At 42.6% G+C, this 15764-nt stretch overlaps 1 long non-coding RNA gene across 1 annotated transcript in view; it reads left to right on the top strand.

The window, feature by feature from the left end:
- The window catches only part of LOC123789395 (uncharacterized), a 361018-nt gene that overhangs the window by 257968 nt on the left and 87286 nt on the right, over positions 1–15764 (top strand). The window contains exon 4 of the long non-coding RNA XR_015724054.1: positions 2938–3013. This is a non-coding gene — a long non-coding RNA (uncharacterized LOC123789395). The remainder of the gene's footprint in view (positions 1–2937; positions 3014–15764) is intronic.

Raw genomic sequence — 15764 nt, 5'->3', positions numbered from 1 at the left:
AGCCCTGTGTGCTCCTTGGAGCTTCACCTTATCCTCTTCTGTCACTTTACGACCTGATCCCCACAGCCTGCTCTGGAGACCACCAGGAGCAACCCTATGTCCTACATCCCCAATCACCTCAGTCACCCAAGCAGCCCAAGAATCTGGGCTGTCACCGTCATCCTGGCCGTCATCATCGTATGGCCCTGTGTGTTCCTAATCTAACCCGATGTCACAGCCAACCCCAGCCTCCAGACATTTGCCTTCTGGTCTAGGTCTGCATTGAGCAAAATCCTCCAAATCTTCCCCTTCCCGCCCTGACCTAAGCGTCGTCTCTCTTGCAGCCTCTTCCATCCTTCGCAGATATGCAGGTTCTACATTTGAAATCTATCACGAATCCCCCACCTCTCACGACATTCTGCTACCACCACTCAGGTGTGAGCCAGCTTCAGAGACGGTTCCTGACCTTCCTACAAACAGTACCTCTCTTTCTCCCTATACCCCCCCACCTTCCTTTATTTTGCTTCATAACATCAGTCCCACCTGACATGTTATTGGTTGGCTGGTGCATAACATGTTCCCAACTAGAATACAGGCTCCCTGAGAGCAGCTACTCTATATGTTCTGGTCATTTCTGTGTCCCCAGGACCTAGAACACTGTCTGCTACACATACGCGCTCAAAAAATACTTGTTGAAGACCTGACATTCAGTATAAACAGAAGGAAATTCTTACAAAGTTTTATTACAGAGCCTGTTTTAATCTACCTAAAACATACATATATCTGGACTGAAAGATTTTGAAAAACATATTTTAGATAATTGTGAAAAGTACAAAAGTCAAGTGAAGGAGATAGTGAAATATATGTTGTATCTGTTGTTAATCACTTCAAAAATAAAGGCATTTTCAATGAAATCACAGAAGTTTATCACTAATTTTATTTGTTATAATTTATATTATTAAAGAGCTGGACAGTTCTTTTCTGCGCTCATTCCTTTGTTTTATAGAATATAAAAAAACATTCCTGTGACTTGGGGTACTTACACAGCTCTTCCTAATTGTATCTTCCGGCCACTGTTGTTTACAGCAAGCCTGAGTCAAAAAGAACTGCTTTTTCACAAGCGTTAAGTCTAAACACAATCAGAGCCTCAGTCCTTGACAAGACTCAGCTCTGCAGTTATCCACGAACTGTGTGACGTTCATCTGGTCACCTGTCTTCCCCCAAAGGGCCATTTTCTCATTTCCAACCCCTGAGCAGATGCTACTTCCTCTGTCTGGAGTTCACCTCCCAGTTATTCCTCCTCATCCTTCACCTGCCCATCCTGACAGCCCACGCCGTCATGTGTCTCCATGGACCATCACAGGACTCATTACAGTGTGTTTTTACTGCTTCTCTTCCTCTGCCGTGAGCCTGTGCTGTGAGGCAAAGATCAGATCTGACTTAGTCACGCCTTGCCCCATGCCTAACAGATGATAGGTGAACAATGAACATTTGTTAAAGGAAACAGAGTGATTTTCCCCATCAGTGAAGACCAAGGGTAGGACAGAGCAAGCCTGTGCCAACTCGTAAATGACATGATCTTGCTCACGGCATCACTCCATAGCGTTGGTAGGATAAACTAGTTGAAAACTATATTCGGTCTGCTGAAGTTTACCTGTCCGTTTAGGAATATTGTGTTTTTTAAAGTCATATGATTCGGTTCTTATTTGTGTGATCTGAGATGTGGGAGGTAGAAAGTTGCAGAATGAGCAGATCAGAGGAATGAGATGTGCCTTTTTCTTTCTTGAGTGTTCTTTGGAAAATCAGAATTTCTGTGTCGGTGTAAGCTCTTCTAGTTCACCCTGCCTCAGGCTCTCGTAGGGTTAACGGCCTTTCCATCTGCCCTTTTGGCCACAGTGGTGGTTGGGCTGCCTGTGCGGGGAGCTGTGTTCCAGTGCACACGGATGCCCTGAGCTGCTCCTTAATAGACATGCCCAGGCCGTGCTACCTGGTTTTTCTAGCACGCACTTTTCCCTTTTAACCTGATGTCAAGCATTTTGATGTGTACAGCGTTGTTTGTTTATCCAAAGACATTTTAATAACTATTATTAGACAGTTTTTTCCATAAAACCCCATCTTTTACATTAGGGATGAGCTTAATAGGAAATTTTGCCCTTTACTTTCATTAGTTCCTATTGCTTTTTCCTTACTGAGATAATGGAATAAGCCTCCTAAAAGAAGATATTGAAATAGAACCCATAAGTGGGTGATAGAATGATTATTTAAAGGAAATTGCTTTTTAATCTTTAAATGTGTAAGACTCGAGAGGATTTCAGCTCAAGTTTTGATGGCTCGTCTCTGTCTGATGTCCAGTTTCCAAGAGAAGTGTTATTCTCTAAGAATTTCAGGAGCTTTTGAAGGACACATGGTCAAAACAATTAGGAGTTCTTAGTGACTTTGTTCAGCTCAACCTCCAAAATTAGGAGAAGCATCCATCAGGCTGCATGCATGGGCTCACCTGTTTAAGATCAGGGCACTCACCATGTAAAGGTCTATGGGCTTTTCATTCTCATTTACGGGCAAGAAGAAGTGTAGCCATGAACCTGGAAAAGGCCCTGACTCCAAGAACAATGGTAACCACTCAGATATAGGACTCTCTGTGGAAAGGAGGGGGTCTGGTTGGGGCCGACACCAAAGCCCACTGTGTACCAGTCTCCCAGGCCCCACACAGCATGGATACCTAGAATGGTAGTAGCACGCACTTATATGTCATACCTGGAAACTATTTTAAGTATTTTTTTGTTGTGGTAACTACAGTTGTACGAGGTATGTATTTTACAGATGAGAAAAGCACCTTGAAGGAGGTTAAGGAACCTGCCTGAGGGCACTCGCTTTTGCATGGTTGGGCCAGGATTTGAAGCCAGGCAATCATCTCCCACATCAGACTTTTAACCATGACTCTCTACTCTGCCTTTCCAGCTCTCGCCCTACCAGACCTGCTTACATTTCCCTGAAAACCTTACTGTAGCAATCCAAGGCCAACCAATCCATCAAGGTATGTAATGGAAAGGTGGGATGCATGTTTTGTTTTGTTTTTTTATCCGAGTGGAAAAACAAAAACCGCCAGGCTCTATTCACCAGGGCCCCAACTTTTGTCAAGGCAGCTCTCCACCCTCACACCTGGAATACTCCTCCAGGCTCCCCTTGTTACTAGATTCAGGAAACAAATATTTGTCTTCAACCGATTCTCTGGGAGAAAATGCATACATCCCTCAAAATAAAGAAGAATGAAGTGACAAAGGAAGCTTGGAATTAATGCTAGGTCAGAGCATATGGTTTGGTTCCTGGGTGGACTGAAGCATGTAGCCATCCTGAGGTCTCCAGAAGATGTCTGTAGGGCTCCAGACTGCTTTGATGAGGCACGAGGACTTCTCTCTCCTCCTTCTCATTCAAAGACCACAGAAACTTAGGGGGAACCACAAGAAGAATAAGAACATGGTGAATGTTCTTCATATCAGTTGAGGGGAAAAAACAAGGAAGGATGTCAGGAAGGTTCTGGGCCCGTGTCAGTGTGGGGAAAGTAGAGTGACCTGTGGAGCGGTCCTGGGTCACCTGGAAGGGAGTAAAGTCACCAGCCTGTGGGGAAGGAGAGTTCAGAAGAAGAACTGGAAAGGCTGAGTGAGAATGATGCCCACTTGTCTCAGGACCCTGCTTTGAGGGTGGTAATAAGCTTTATGGGCAAGGAGAACATTGAAGTACTATGCGGTAATTATACACCTATTTTTTTAAGGATGCTACTGATCTGTCAGTCCCCAGAAACCTCCAAAATGGCCTCCAAATTCCAGTTTCAGCATTTCATGACATCTCTCAAAGTCCTTCACACATCTGGAAGCAGCATAAGACTCTTTGCAGACAATATAGCCTGATGGTTGGCTTAGAAAATCTGAATCTCATAACTATTTGTAGATTCCATTAACTCATTTATCCAGTACATGTTGAGTGCACACATGTGCCAGGATAATGTTGTCATTGAAGATTCAAGGAGACCAGAGCCCAGAGTTCACAGTTGAGTAGTCAGATACGTCTGTCACATTTAACTCAGGTTCTAAGACACAAAGTACTTTCTTCCAAAATTGAAACAGGCATCTGAAATGGCAAGGTCCATCCTTCCCAGTGCTGTAACTGTTGGGACATATGATTCCGGTGAAGCCCTTTGAGCGTCTTTTTCCCTAAACTATCAAATCTGGATTTGGGTAACTAGACCCAGGAGCACAGCTCCATAGAGGGACTTCCTACTTCAACCATTAGGTCCTGTGGTTAGAATTGCTCCAGAGTCCCTGGAAATCTCCACAAAGGAAGTAAGACTAGAGAGGAGAGAGGTCCAGTTGCTCATTGATGGTGGTAGATTGGCTTAGGAAGGAACACAGAGGGGGACAGCATCCTAAGTAAACAAATCGCTCTCTGTGGGGGAAATCGGAGTCTAGAGGAAGATAAGTGACTGCACCTCACTTGTAGCAAAGTTAGGACAAGACGCTGGTCTCTGATGCTCTGTCTGCTCTACTTTGCTGCTTCCAGAACAAAAACCTCTGTCCGCACACTCATCCTCATCATTATTACTCTCCCATCCCGCCTTCTGTGTGATGATCCCTGCCCTCGGAATCCCCTCCTTCTCATCAAGGATGGAGCCCTGCAACCCTTTGCCCTCCGTCTCACTTGTTTGCTGACTCAGTTTCCCCACCAGCATAAATAGTAGGTCCCGGTCTCCCTCTTTGAAGACACTTTCCCTCCAGTATATTTGGGGGAGGGGATATCTCACAGCAGCTGCCTCATTAATCTGAAACCATAGTTATGCCTCCAACATTCAGTCCCTCCCTGTCTCTAGCTTCTGTTCCTCTGTAGACCCCATTCACTTTGCTGCCTTGGCTCTTAGAGCTGTCAGGTGTTGTGGTCATTCAGGCCCCAACAGCTAACCCCAAGCATTCATGAGTAACAAGACGCTAATACGCATTCGGAGATAATAGACAGGAATTACAACTCTGAGAGCGTTAAAACTGGTTCTAGAAATGAGGAATCATAAGGTTCACAGGTCAGACCTCTCCCTGTATAAGCTCTGCTGGCCACCACCCATCCTAGCCTGCTTCCCCAGTCCTAGACACTGGGTATTTCCTTCCATCAGAGAGGTGGTGGTTCTTTCCATGGGGCACTTGGCTGCTAATCCCTGCTTCACTGTCCCCCAAGCACTCTCCCATTTTCTGTCCCCTTCTGGCATGTCTCAACATGATTAACAGTGGAAATGTCCTCGCCACTCAAGAAGCTTCGTCTTGCCTCTGGGCCCCTAACCAGAAAATGAACTGGAAGGCAATAAAGTAAGCATCGGTCCTTTTCCAAAGTCCGGGTTGATTAGTCTAGAAAATTGCAAAGTGTTGGGCTTCAAGCACATGAGCAGTGGGGCCTTAAGCTGCCCAGTCTGGCCCTCTTGGTGATGCCTCCAGCCGCCTCAGTGAGGGCAAGTTTCCATCACCCCCACCTGCACCCACACCCAGATTCCAGCCTTCATTCCCGTAAGAACAACCACATGTTCAAGAGCAGGGAACAACTATCAGAGACTCTGAAGACTAACTCTTCTTTAAAAATGAAACATTTCCTTATAGAAAACAATTTGCAGAGCTGCAATTCTACCCATGATAAAAACAGCTTATAACCCAGGAGCCCCTTGGAAGGCAAGGTCTAAGTTTCAGCATTCTAGAGTACTTGATTTCCCTTTTAATGACCAAATAGCCACTGTAATGTCTCCCAGAACAAAGGAATAGTTGCCTCAGAGTTCTGTTTGTCCTCCTGTTTATTATATATCAAATAAGGAAAGCTCTGAAAGTACAGGTCTTTTTTTTTTTTTCCTCCCAAGATTTCAAAGATCCCAAGACAAATTCTTTGTTAGGGATCAAGATCAAAGAGCTGTGTCCTTCCTTTCCCCGCAGGAATCTCTGCAAGAAGGATGTTTTTCCCAACCATATGGCCTAAGGTGGAGAGCCTGCGTCATATTCTGACAGCAGGGTTACAGAGATTAGCAGTGGGAGAGACATAGGGAGCTCCAGGCAAGGTCTGTAATGTAGGCATTCTGGCAGCAGGTGCCATGACCATGAAGCAGGGGCCCCATGGCAAGCTCCTCAAAGGCTCTGGAAAGCTATCACCTGCCAATCAAGTCCACCCCTTTTGCGGTCATTTCCTGTAGACACTAGCTTCAGAGCAGGAGGGGGAAGGGCACGTCAGTGTGTCTGTGCCCACATTATCACTCTTGGGCTACGAACTCAGGTATAGCAGGAACCACATTCCTATAACACCCTCTCAGTGCCAAGCATGTCACATGCAGAGTCCTAGGACTAAACTAGCAGGGACCTTAGACTTTCTCAAATTCAACTTTGTTCACTCAGATAAATAAGCTGAGATCTGAAAGTCAACTTACATTGCTTAGGTTGTATAGCTTTTTTATCCCAGAGTTGAGACATAACCACAACCTCCTGCCTTCTTGTCAGGCCTTCTTCCCATATAACAAGGTTTTTTTGATAATGGCAACATGAATAAAAATCAGGGGGGAAATCCTACAAATATTACCATTCAGAACGATGTTCCTAAGTGACCCCAATATTGCAGGCCCTGTATTTGGTGCCAGAAACACAAACACCAATAACATGGTTCTTCTCTTAAAAAGCTCATGGTCCAGCCTTTGAGAAAGAAGGTAATGACTCAGTAATGAAAGAGCTGTGACCGGTACTTTAGAGGAACCAAGGAGACGTACCTTCCTTTGAAAACTACACACTCATTCAGATTTTCACTATATTTGGGTCATTTAAGTCTTCCTGGAATACTTAAGGCATAATTCAGCTTTAGGGGAGTTGAAAAGGCACCTGCTTGTTCAGGTAACGTGGATGTGCGTGTGTGGGGAGTTGGGGGATGGATCCTCTGCTCTGACCCCCGAAGGGTTGGGTTAGCATTTGCTCCAGCAGCCTCAGAGAGGACTAAATACACCCTCCCCCAGTGCCCCACACCCAGGCACTGTGCCAGCCAGCACTGCACTGTAGCCAGCCAGCACCGTAGATCTCCTCTCTGCAAAGAACCTGTTCGTACAGCTCCTGGTGGGACAGTGTTTCCTAACAACAGGAGCCAGCTGATGCTTAGCAAGATGACGTTGCATTTTCAAGGCCTAGTCTTGGCACCGGGATGCAGGCAGGTGAGAATAACCTGAGCACCTCTCTAGAGGACATGTCACAGGGCTTGCTCAACCACGGCTTCTCAGAAAGTACATTCTTGAGCTGAGGCCAGCAAAGGAGCAGGGGAACCCCAGAGAGAGCACCAGCCCAACCTCAAGCCAGATTACTCTGCAGACGGGGTTCCACCCCACACACCTGGTCAGCCAATTTCAAAGCCATTCGGCACCCCCAAAGAGCTCTTGTTCCCTGAAACCAACTCCCTAGAGAGAGTCCCGAGGTGCCCTGTGTGCGCCACCCACCGAGATGGATACTGAGAATGGGGGCCAACTGGAGGAAAGAGATACAGGATGCATGGCAGAGAGGTTTTAAGAACACCGGGTCTGGGGCCAAATCACCTGGGTTATCCTGTAGCCCTGTGTAGGTAGGTCAGTATCTGGGGTCTAGTCTTCTTATCTGTAAAATGGGGAAAACAAAGGTAGCTATCTTGTGTATTGTTGTGAATATTAAATGGATAAATACATCCATAATAAGTATTTAATAATGCTAGCTATTATTAAAACCTAAGACACAGTCCTTGTTCCCAATGGGATTAATCTAATGATAGAAGGGAGAAAAATCACACATGAAACAACAGTGAAGACATGAAACAATACATAATCCAGTTCTAAGTTGTGTGTTGCAGAGTCTGAGATCAGAGAGAATTAGCATAGAATCCATTGAAGATTGTCTCTGGATGAAGCCCACCTGTGAAAAGGGAGATCACTGAGGAGTATTATGGCAGAATATGAACTGGAGAGGCAGACTACCTGGGCTCTGAGTTCTGACTCCACCAGTTACTTGCTCTGGGATCTTGAGAGAGATGTTGTGATGATTAATTTTATGTGTCAACTTGACCACAGAGTGCCCAAATATTTGGTCAAAGAATATCCTGGGTGTTGCTGTGAACGTGTTTTTGGATAAGATTAACATTTAAACCAGAATGAGTAAACCTGATTGTCCTCTCTAATGTGGGTGGGCCTTATCCAATCAGTTGAAGACTTGAACAGAACAAAATGGCTGACTCTCCTCTGAAGAAGAGAGGGTTCTTCACACCTGACTGCCTTAGAACTGGGATATCAGCTCTTTCTCTGCTTTTGGACTCAAGTGAAACACTGGCTCTTAATGGGTCTCGAGCCTACGAGTTTTAGGACTATAACCACACCATTGGCTCTCTTGGTTCTCAGGCCTTTAGACTCAGACTAGAACAAAACTGTTGGTTGTCCTGAGTCTCTAGCTGGCCAGCTACAGGTCTTGGGACTTCTTAGCCTCTATGATCACATAGCAGATTCTTTATAATAAATAATAAATCTTGATTCCCTCTCTTCCTCCCTCTCTAACTCCTTTTGGTTCTGTTTCTCTGGAGGATCCTGACTAATAAGGTACTAATTTTTCTAAGCCTCAATTTTCTCAGCTGTAAAATGAGGATTAATAGTACCTACTCATAATAGAGTTGCTACAAAGATTCAATGCATTCTTGCATTTGAGCATTGACATGGTGCCTAACACATTAGAGTGCTCAGTAGATGTTAAGTATTAGGGGATATCAGTGCCCTCCAGCCAGAGACCACCCGGAATATGACTATTCCTATAGTTGAAAAAGTTGGTTCATTACTCATTGCAGCAAGGGGGAATACACAACAGTGAACTGTAGGCTGCCTCAGTAAGAGAGTGTTAGAAAAGACTTACAGTAAGATTTATGTTAGGTATTTTGGAGAGGGTTTAAGGAAGAGAGGCTTTGCTCTGGATTGGATGCTGTCAGGAAGCTGGGGTAATTCTACAGTTAGGGATCTGTAGTGGGTTAAATTATGGTCCCCCAAAAGGTATGCCCTATTCTTAATCCCCAGTACCTGTGAGTGTGACCTTGTTTGGAAAAAGGGTCCTTGCAAATGTAATGAAACAAAAGCTCTAGAAACAAGGTCATCCCAGATTAACCAGGTGGGCCCTAAATCCAATGACAAGAATCCTTATAAGAGAAGACAGAAACAAAGAGGAGAGACACAGGGGAGAAGGCAATGTGAAGAAAGAGGCACACATTGGAATATACCTATAAGCTAAAGAACACTAAGAATTACCAGCAGCCACCAGAAGCGAGGAGGTAGGCATGGAAGAGATTCTCCCTCAGACCCCCCAGAGGGAACCAATCCTGCTGGCACCTTGATTTCATACTTTGAGTCTCCAGAGCTGTGAGAAAATGAATGTCTGCTGTTTTGAGACACCAAGTTTGTGGTAATTTGTTATGGCAGCCCTAGGAAACTAATACAATATCCTAATAAATCTTTAGAGGGAGAGTAGAATAGAGCAAGGCTACAGTTGTAATTGGTAAAGGAGGAGTGGTCACTCCCATTAGCCAGGAGAGTGGAACACTTGGCGTATTGTAACTTGAACAGCGTTCAGATTGTGTCTGTGTTCCCATGTGATTATAAGGTAGACTTGTTTCTGTCTCGATCTACCATGATCACAGAGTGGCCTTGTCTCATGTTGATGTTCTGTGAAATTTGTTTGTCCTCAACAGAATAACAGCAAGGCCCAGTTGTGAGGGCCACACCAGCTCCAGGTTGTCAGGGGCTGCTTTTCCCTTTTACAGGAGCTTCTAAAAGAAATCAATAATTTTTTAAAAGCCTCCATTTTACTCAAATTGCCTTCTAGGGGGCTATGAGAAAGTGGCCAGTCTTCCATTTCAGCCTTCCTTTGCTGCTTATTGAGAAGTTGCTGTTCTCTGTAAGATTAGAAAATTTATGTTTCCTTCATTCCAAGAACTACGTCAGGATTTGGTTCAGAGCACAGAGGCAACATACTTATCCTGTGACAAGAGAATTAAAATATGAGCAGTTCCAAGTGTCAAGAGTGTTTTCATCATTCTGGTTGTTCTCAAAGGAACTGATGGCAGTGTGTCCAGACACCAGTCAGGTTGTTGGTACATCTCCAAGAGCCCCATAGCTTGGGATAACTCTTTGGGGACAGCCATCCAGAGCTGTTATGCAAAGAATTTTCTTTACTATCCCATAGAGGAACTCCGTAAACGTGCACTCACTCTGAGTCATATCACTAGGTGCTACAGTAATTAAAATCCTACTTTCCCCATCTTATTCCATCCTTGCCTACACACATCCACATGTATCTTCTTCACAGATGCTATGACACCCTCATTTCAGGCTTTCAGACCTTCTGGATACTCTGCGTTTTCCTTGTGAACTAACGAAGCCTTACAGAAACACTGCATAACAGTGGCTTTTTGCTCTTGACTCCCTTATTTTGAGCTCTTCAAAACTGAGTTTAATTCAGATGCTCCTAAGGTGGCTTCCTTTGCTGTTCTAACTAACATGGATCTCCCCAAAGGCAGCTGACAACCCAACATAATGTTCTAGCCTTCCCTATCCAAAAGCATGCGATATCTTTACCTCCCCAGTGCCAAAGATGGTTTTCCCTTTAGTACATTTGTTAGTTCTTATTCTTAATTACTATATGAGAATGCTATGAGTTGCAAAACAAAAAATTCAACTGAGACTGACTTAAATAAATTTAAGAAATACATTTTTACATAAGAAGCCTAGAGTTAGGGTAATTCCAAGGTAGGTTAACTCAGCAGCTCATAATACAATAAAGGACATGGGTTCTTTCCTCTCACCACTCTGGTCAGTTCCTTGACTTTTCTTTTGGACTGGCTCCCCTCATGGTGGAAAAGATGGTGTCTCTAGGCATCACACGTTCACATAGTAACCTTCTGGCAGAAGACAGAAATGGAGAATATCCCTCCTTTGGTTGCCTGTTATAAAGATAGGAGAACTTTCCCCAAAGTCCCACAGCAGACTTCTAGCCCTCATCGGCCAGCACTGTGTCACATTCCTATTCCTAAACCAGTTACTGACAAATAGGATGGAATTTGATTCACTGACTTAATCAAAATTCACTTACTTGGGCTGAGGGACTGTCTGAACTCCCAGTGAAGGAGATGGTCACTAGCTACGTTTAAAAAATCAAAGATGTACGGTAAGGAATGGCTCCTGGGTAGGAGATAGACAGAACGTACCTTACCTAGAGATTTACAAAAGCAAACATGTCCTATAGTACCTGCATACGTCACAAAGCCATGTGGTGTAGGGCCCCCTTGTGGAATTACCTGCTTCCAGCTTAACTCGGAAACACACAGATTTCACCTGGTAGTTGCTACCAAACCCAACATAAGGAGTCCACAGATGAGACAAAACAACAATCTTTTTTTTCTTCTAGTGAAAGTTGTAGAGAGTGTTTCTGGGAGAAACATAAGCAGGGCATTAAATACATAAGAGATTTTTCGAATCATGTTTCCTTGAGGACTTAACATATAATGCCTTAACATTTTAATTTTCTTCCATAAAATGCACCATAGTATATGTGCCTGTTATAGTGATGTTTGGTTGCAGTCTGATTTTCCCCAAGGCTTAAATTTTGGAGGGGAATGAAGAAGTCAGGAAAAAAATCTCCTTGATCCATCCACAACCAAGAAGCTGAAGGATTCCAAGAATTGATACCATTAGGTGTATGGAGCTGAGAGCTGATAACTGTGCCTCTTCAGATGGTAAAGGGCTTTTAGTAGTTCTGATGATGATATTGTCTCTTCTTGATCCATGCCAGCCCTCTCTCAGTGATGTCAGAAATCACTTGTGCCTGGCAAGAAGTTCAAGATGGCAAGTAGGGAAATACTGAACTCACCTCCTCCCACAGACACAACAAATCTATAGCTACCTATGGAATAATTTACACTTAAAAAGTCTGAAAAACTATATGAACAGCACCTCCACAACAAAAGATTAAAGGACAGCATGAAGGCAGGAGAGGCAGAGAAACATTCTCAGCAAAACCCTACCACAGGTGCAGTGACCCACAATTGGGAGGGACCTCAAAAATACAAAAGTTTTTCCTGAGGGATAAGGGATTTGTACCCCACATCAAGCACCCCAGTCCTTGGGTCCTGTGTTGGAGAGACAAGCCCACAACACATGAAGCCAACAAGGATTATATCTCGGAGTACCATAGACCGGTAGAAAATGGAGAATCTGCTCTTAAATGTTTGACACAAAGACTCACTCACTCTGGGACTCAACATAAAAGCATGGTTTGAAAAGCATCTAGACTATATGTGAAAGAGACCCACTTATTAATCTTAAAGCGACTGCTAAAGAGGCCAGAACCTGTTAGGACTCTCTGGGGACAGAAGCACTAGTAGGTACCATTTTTGTGATCTCATTCTATGTTGCTCATGCCAGTGCTGTCAGGCGCTATTTTGGCAGTCTCCCTCTAACTTGCTAGCACTGATGGTTGTACCTTGCTTCCCCATGCTTCTGCTGCACTACAACGTGCTGGGCGCCTTACCCCCTTCTGTTCAGGAGCCCCAGCCCCACCACAGCTGACAGGTATGTGCAGCCCATACTTGAGTGCCTGGCTCTGGTGGCCAGGAGGGATTGTGCTTCTGGCCCCATAGGTCATCTCTTACACAAGACCATACCTGATAAAGAGTTCGAAATAATGATAATAAAGATGCTCACTAAAATTGAGAGAAGAATGAATGAACACAGTCAAACTTTCAACAAAGAAAAAATATGAGAAAGTACCAAACAGAAGTCACAGAGTTGAAGAGTACAATAACTAAACTAAAAAAATACAGTAGAGGGGTTCAACAGCAGATTGGATAAAGCAGAAGAATGGGTCAGTGAGCTAGAACCCAAACCAATAAAACTTAACCAGACAGAGCAGCAAAAGGAAAAAAAAAATTTTTTTCTTAGTGATGATATCGTAATAGTAACATCAAGCAGAATAACATTTGCACTGTAGAGGTCCCAGGAAAAGAAAAGAGAAAGAAAGAGGCAGAAAATGTATTTGAAGATAATGGCTGAAAATTTCTCTGATTTGAGAAAAGAAACAGACGTTCTGGTCCAGGAAGCCTATAAGACTCCAAATAAGATGAATCCAAAGAAATCCACAACAGGACACATTATAATGAATATCTTCAAAGTTAAAGAGAGAATCTTAAAAGCAGAAAGAGAAAAGCAATTTTTTTATGGACAAGGGAAAATTCATTAAGACTACCAGCAGATTTTCAGCAGAAAATTTGCAGGCCAAAAGAGACTGGCATAACATACTCAAAGTACTGAAAGGAAAAATCTTCCAATCATGAATAACCATCAAGAATGTCATTCAGAATAAAAGGAGAGAGAGAGTTTTCCAGATAAGCAAAAGTTAAAGGAGTTTATCACCACTAAGCCAGGCTTACAAGAAATGTTTAAGTGACTTCTTTAAGCTGAAAACTAATTAAAGACAAGAAAACATATGAAAGTAAAAATCTCACTGAAAAAGGTAGATATATATAGCAAACATAGTAGATTAACCAGTTATAAAGTTACTATGATGGTAAAAAGACAAAAGTAAAAATAACTAAAATTACAGTAATAAGTTGAGATACACAAAATAAAGATGTAAAATGTAACATCAAAAAATAAATATAGGGGGGAAGGCCTGGGTGGCTCAGTCAGCTAAGCGTCTGCCTTCAGCTCAGGTCATGATCCCAGGGTCCTGGGATCAAGCCCCGCAATGGGCTTTCTGCTTAGCCGGGAGTCTGCTTCTCTCTCTCTCTCTCTCTCTCTCTCTCTCTCTCTTTCTTTCCCTCTGCCCCTCCCCACTGCTCGTTTTTTCTCTTTCTCTCTCAAAAAATAAAATATTAAAAAAAAAACATGGAATAAAAATGTAGTTTTGGAATGCATTCAAATTTAAGTTGCTATCTACTTAAAATTGACTGTTATATACATAGGATGTTATATGGGAACCTCATAGTAACCACAAAGGAAAAACTTACAGTAAATACACGAAAGAAAATAAGAAAGTAATCTAAACATAGCACTACAGAAATTTATCAGACCACAAAGGAAGAAAGAGAAGAAGAAAAAAACAGGACAACTACAAAAACAGCCAGAAAAGAATTACAAAATGACAATGAGTGCATACCTATCAAAAATTACTTTAAATTTAAATGGACTCCAGTAAAAACACATAGAATGACTGAATGAATTTTTTAATAAGACTCATCTATGAGTCTATCCCATACAAAATGGCAATAAGTGCATACCTATCAATAATTACTTTAAATTTAAATGGACTCCAGTAAAAAGACATAGAGTGGCTGAGTGGATTTTTTTAAAAAGTCTCATATATATGCTACCTGCAGAGACTCACTTCAGAAGTAAGGACACAGACTAAAAGTGAAGGGATAGAAAAAGATAGTGCAGATGAATGGAAATGAAAAGAAAGCTGTTGTAGCAATACTTATGTTAGATAAAATAGATTTTTTTGTGATTTTTATTTATTTTTATGTTAGTCACCATACAGTACATCCCAAGTTTTTGATGCAAAGTTCCATGATTCATTACTTGCATATAACACCCAACACACCATGCAATACGTGCCCTCCTTAATACCCATCACCGGCCTATCCCAATCCCCCACCCCCCTCCCCTCTAAAGCCCTCAGTTTGTTTCCCAGAGTCCATAGTCTCTCATGGTTTATTCCCCCTTCTTTTTACGCCTCCCTTCCTTCTTCCCTTTCTTCTCCTACCGATTTTTCTACTTCTTATGTTCCTTATATGAGTAAAACCATATGTAATTGTCTTTCTCTGCTTGACTTATTTCGCTTAGCATTATCTCCTCCAGTCCCATCCATGTTGCTGCAAATGTTGTGAAATCATTCTTTTTGATGGCTGAGTAATATTCCATTGTTTATATGGCCCACATCTTCTTAATCCAGTCATCTGTTGAAGGGCAACTAGGCTCCTTCCATGATTTAGCTATTGTGGACAATGCTGCTATGAACATCGGGGTGCATGTGGCTCTTCTCTTCACTACATCTGTATCTTTGGGGTAAATACCCAGTAGTGCAATTGCTGGATCATAGGGTAGCTCAATTTTTAACTTTTTAAGGGACCTCCACACTGTTTTCCAAAGTGGCTAGATTTTAAAACAAATACTGTAATAAAAGACCAAAAGAGGGCATTACATGATAATGGGGTCAACTCAGCAAAAAGATAAAACATTTATGAACATATGCACTCAACATAAGAGCACCAAAATATGTAAAGCAAATAACGAACTTTAAAAACTGTTAGCAATACAGTAATAGTAGAGGACTTTAACATCCCACTTATATTAATGGAGGGATTGTCCAGACAGAAAATCATTGAGGAAATATCAACTTTAAATGACATATTAGACTAGAAGGACTTACAGCTATATACAGAACATCACATGCAAAAGCAGAATACACATTCTTCTCAAGTGCACATGGAACATTCTCCAGGATGGCTCACATGGTAAACCACAAAATAAGTCTCAATAAATTCAAGAAGACTGAAATATATCAAGAATCTTTTCTTACCACAGTGGTATGAAACTAGAAATCAGTTACAAGAAGAAAACTGGAAAAACCACAAAAATGTGGAAATTTAACAGTATGCTACTGAACAACCAGTGGGTCATCAAAAAAAAAAAAAAGGAATAAATAAAGTACTAGAGACAAATGAGAACAGAAATACAGCATACC

Source organism: Ursus americanus, chromosome 3 (genome assembly GCF_024610735.1).
Source record: "Ursus americanus isolate L20-20 chromosome 3, mUrsAme1.1.p, whole genome shotgun sequence".
Lineage (NCBI taxonomy): Eukaryota > Metazoa > Chordata > Mammalia > Carnivora > Ursidae > Ursus > Ursus americanus.
The sequence above is the reverse complement of the archived record's forward strand: the minus strand, read 5'-3'. Positions and strand labels throughout refer to the sequence as shown.